The following is a 5,000-nucleotide window of genomic DNA, read 5'->3' as shown; positions in this document are numbered from 1 at the left end:
CCTGAACTGATTCTTCTCTTCAACCATCTTCAACTACCCTGCGTAACCCTAACCACACAATCACTCAGTCTGAACAAGAGGCTCTGAATTGAAACATCACTTATCCCTACTTTCCAGAGATGCTGCCTGACCCACCGAGTTACTCCAGCATTTTGTTTGTATTTTTTGTAAACCAGCATTTGCAGTTCCCCATGTCCTCCTCTTGACGTGAATGTTATATACAAAGCTGTCATAATACGTGTGGGGAAAGTGGCTCACTGCACTTCTTTTGCAATGTCATTTGTTATGGTACGTTATTTGTCACATGTACTGAGGTACAGTGAAATCCATTTTTGTATTCAGTTCAGCTCGCATCACCTTTCATAAGCACTTACTGTAGATACATATTAGATAGCATCTCAGGTACAGTACAAGTGCACAGCAGCAGTACAATGAGACAGTAAATGTAGTCGCCAGTTTGGTGCCATTTTCAAGTTCCATTTGTTGTAAGTGCAGGGATCCTGATCTGACCATGAAGGTCTATGGTCCTGGTGGTGTTGCAGGCTTGGTCTGGCTAAGCGTAGCCGTTGGTGTCCTCCGCTGCTGTAGGTCGCGTCTGGTCCACGTGCTCGGCCTCTTGGATTGACGCTGGTCCAGCCGAGCCCCAGGCAGCTGCATGGCCTCCAGCGGCCCATTCCACAGGTGAGGCCGTGTGATGGATTCACCCTGCCTGTTGTAGGTAGATCCCTCACCCGTAATTTCTCTGTGTCCCATACTTCTGTTCTATGAGCCCGTCCCTCCCATTTCGCGTGCGTTGTCTCTCCTCGTTCTGCTGGCGGCCGGTCGAGCTCGGCTCAACGTCGGCGGCTGCATCTCCAAAGATAGTTCACTGTCCATCACTTTGACTGAGGCAACCCAAAGAAACACAACCTCACCAAATGAGGAACAACCTCAAAATCAAGTTAACATACAAATAACACCATTCTCGGGTGAATATCCAAAATCTTTGATCCTGACTCTCTTTCAACCAGTCATTCTTCACAATGAACTTCACGATGTGCCCCCAGTTAAAAAAAAATGCCAATTACCTTTTGACTGCTGCTTGAGTGTTTTGGCTTGGAGCCTCTGTTAAGTATATCCCTTTGCCTCTTCATCAGTTGCTGGGAATCTCAACGAATGTTGCATCTTCATCCTTCTGATTGTTTTGAGGTGACTGTGCCTGTGTTGGACAATGGGAAGATTATCTGGACTAATTGTCTCTCACAATGCCACTTACAAAGATGCCATCCCTCTCTCAAGTGCTCCATCTCTGCTGCATTTGTCCCACGGTGAGGCTATCCACTCTAGGACATCCTCTTTCTTCAGTAAAGATGGTTTCACCCTGCTGTCATAGATAGATCTCTCACCTTTAACTTCTGTTTCGCACAGTTAAGTTCTGGTTCCCCCTTGGCCTATTTGCAACAAGGATAGATTTCCCCAAGATAGACACAAAAAGATGAAAACTCAGGGGGGACAGGCAGCATCTCTGGAGAGAAGGAATGGGTGATGTTTCGGGTCGAGCCCCTCGCTTCAGAACGGAGAAGGGTTTGACCCAAAACGTCACCCATTCCTTCTCTCCAGAGATGTTGCCTGTCCGCTGAGTTACTACAACTTTTTGTGCCTATCTTCGGTTTTAAACTGCATCTGCAGTTCCTTCCTACACTGCAGATTTCCCGATCCCTACTTTTTCACCTCATCAGCCGCTATATCCAACATTTAATTCTCTGATATTACTTCCTCCTCTGACATTTTCATCACCAGCCACATCCTCCCATGTCCACCCCCTTTCTGTTTTACATAGAGGCCACTCCTCTCACATCTCCATGGTTCACTCATCTATGCCCTCCCCAATTAGCTCCATCCCCCAGCTACTTTCCACCGCAACCGCATGAGATGTAACACCTGTCCAAGCACCTCCCCCCTCACATTGATCCAGGTGAACCAGAAGTTCACATGCTGCATCCGGTGCTTCCGATGTGGCTTCCACTACATTGGGGAGACTGAGCGCAGACTAAGCGACCACTCCACTTAGGCCCGATGTATCTCCCGTTTGCAATCCATTCTAACTCCTCTTCCCATTCCCATACCAATCTTTCTTTCTGGGCAAGGCCAGAGTGAGGCCAAACACAAAATGAGAGGAACATATCTCATCTACCCTGGGTAGCTTACAACCCAATGTGTGAACAGTGAATCTTGGCTAACAAAACTCCTCTTCCCTCCCTAACCCTCCCCCATTTTCTCCCCATCTCTCTCGGTTCCCCCACCACAGATGCGCATCCATTTCTCCCTATTGTCCTGACCCCCGCATTGTCCATCCCCACATCCTCTTACACCTGAAGCACTTGCACTGGCTTCATATTTCACTTCTCTTTTCTCTTGTCTGATACTCCCTTTGTCTCATCGTTATCTCTTGCCTTTGCCACCCATCTGCCTAACAAAATCCCTCTCACCTGCATCCAACTACCATTTGGCAAGCTTTATCTCACCACCTGCTCTTTTACCAGCTTCCAACTCACATTACGATATTCAGTCTGAACAAGAGTCCCTGACCAGAAACATCACCTATCCAAGTCTTCCAGAGATGCTGCCTGACCCGCTCAGTTAATCTGACCTTCGGATATACAGGACTTTTACGATGTTTCCCTTAATTACTAATTACATTTCCAGTATTGCTTGAAAATCCTGGCAGTGGACTGATCCTGAATATATTGGACATCACCAATGGAAGCAATGCGTCAGAATCATACTAGGGATATGAGTAAATATACGCACCAAATGACCATTGACATCTTCAGACATGTCCTCAGTTTCAGGAAGCTCACTGATGATCTGATGCTGTGATACTGGCCTGGAGATCGTTGTAGTTTCTCTCTGGGATGCTGACATGTTTTGATCCAAAACTGATGATAATGAAATGTTGTTTCTTCCAAAATCCACAGTGTGACGTCTTGCTAATTTTTGTCTGGAATCAACACCCCAAAAATTTATCTCCTGTTCTGATCAATGTAAACCCAACAAATATAAGTTTCTGCATTGTAAATTGCAAATTTAAAAAAATAATGATTTCATGTCATGCCACACAACTGATTCACCACATACCGTGCAAGAAACTCTAAATGTGAACAACTGATCCTTAATGAATATATTCATTAATAAAGGTGAGAAGATGTTGTCTCATGGATAGAATAGCTAATCTGTTGACACGGGATTCTCAAATATTAGACACGTTTTCTGTGCAATGAAGTTGTTTAAATAACCCAGGGGAGATCTATCTCTCTCTCTCTCTCTTTCGATCTCTCTCTCTCTCCCTCGATCTCTTTCTCTCTCTCGATCTCTCTCTCCCAATCGATCCCTCTCTCTCTCGCTCGATCTCTCTCTCTATCTCTCTCTATCTCTCTCTCTCGATTCTCTCTGAAACCCAACAACCAGTCAAATTTAAACAGCCTCTTACACTGCCTTGAGGACATAAAATGTTGGATGGCACAGAACTTCCTCCAATTAAATGAGAGCAAGTCTGAGGTCATCCTATTCGGCCCCTCCCCGACTCCATCAAATCGATAACAGGCAGTCTTGGAAGTCTATCCTGCCTAGTCAAACCGCATGTCAAAAACCTCGGCATGATATTTGACTCTGCATTAAAATTTGATAAGCAAGTCAACGCTGTGGTAAAAGCCAGCTTCTTCCAACTTGGAACCATAGCTAAAATCAAACCTTTCCTCCAATTCGACGACACAGAAAAAATCATTCACGCTTTCTTTTCCTCCCGCCTAGACTACTGCAACTCCCTATACACTGGGATCAGCCAATCTTCCCTGTCCCGCCCTGCAACTGGTCCAAAACGCCGCAGTGAGACTCCTGACGGGTACCTGTAAAAGGGACCACATCACCCCGATTCTGGCCTCTCTCCACTGGCTCCCTGTACGGTACAGAATCAACTTCAAGCTCCTCCTATTCACGTATAAAGCCCTAAATGGACATTCCCCCCCACATCAAAAATCTTCTAACCCACCTCTCTAACTCCAGGTCCCTCAGGTCGGCCGACTTGGGGCTACTCACTATCCTGCGGTCTACAGCTTAAGCTCAGGGCTTTTGCAGTTTGCAGCTCCTAGACTGTGGAACAGCATCCCTCTCCCCATCAGAACTGCCCCCTCCATCGACTCCTTTAAGTCCCGGCTCAAAACCTATTTCTACTCCCTAGCGTTTGAGGCTCATTGAGGAGGCGCTGTGAACTGTTTGCGTGCTACTGCCATGTTTCATTTTTTTAAAAATGAGTACCTAATCAGATGTACAGCACTTTGGTCAACGTGGGTTGTTTTTAAATGTGCTATACAAATAAAATTGACTTGACTTGACTCTCTCGATCTCTCTCTCGATCTCTCTCTCGATCTCTCTCTCTCTCTCTCTCTCTCTCTCTCTCTCTCTCTCTCTCTCTCTCGCTCTCTCTCCCCCTCTTAATCTCCCTCTCTCTCTCTCTCTCTTTCTCTAGATCTCGATCTCGACCTTCTCCCTCGATCTCTCTCTCTCTCGATCTCTCTCTCTCTCGATCTCTCTCTCTCTCGATCTCTCAATCTCTCTCAATCTCTCTTCTCAATCTCTCTCTCTCTCAATCTCGACCTCTCCCTCAACCTCTCCCTCGACCTCTCCCTCGACCTCTCCCTCGACCTCTCCCTCGACCTCCCCCTCGACCTCTCCCTCGACTCTCCCTCGACCTCTCCCAATGACTCCTCTCTCTCTCTCTCTCCTCTCTCTCCTCTCTCTCTCATCTCTCTCTCTCTCTCTCTCATCTCTCCTCTCTCTCTCTCTCTCTCTCTCTCAATCTCCCTCTCTCTCTCTCTCTCTCTCTCTCTCTCTCTCCCTCTCTTAATCTCCCTCTCTCTCTCTCTTTCTCTAGATCTCGATCTCTCCCTTGACCTCTCCCCTCGACCTCTCCCTCGATCTCTCTCGATCTCTCTCTCTCTCGCTCAATCTCTCTCTCTCTCTCT

The 5,000-nt window shown here is 46.8% G+C and overlaps 1 protein-coding gene across 1 annotated transcript in view; it reads right to left on the bottom strand.

Annotated features, from left to right (window-relative positions):
* LOC144596250 (uncharacterized) overlaps positions 1 to 1,111 on the bottom strand; it is a 36,327-nt gene extending 35,216 nt beyond the window's left edge. Inside the window, exon 1 of the mRNA XM_078404462.1 lies at positions 1,068 to 1,111. The gene's annotated coding sequence lies outside the window, so the exon portion shown is untranslated. The remainder of the gene's footprint in view (positions 1 to 1,067) is intronic.
* Between the last annotated feature and the right edge of the window lie 3,889 nt (positions 1,112 to 5,000).

Source organism: Rhinoraja longicauda, chromosome 8, assembly GCF_053455715.1.
Source record: "Rhinoraja longicauda isolate Sanriku21f chromosome 8, sRhiLon1.1, whole genome shotgun sequence".
Classification (NCBI taxonomy): domain Eukaryota; kingdom Metazoa; phylum Chordata; class Chondrichthyes; order Rajiformes; family Arhynchobatidae; genus Rhinoraja; species Rhinoraja longicauda.
Note: the sequence above shows the minus strand (reverse complement) of the source record. Positions and strands in the feature narration are given on the sequence as shown.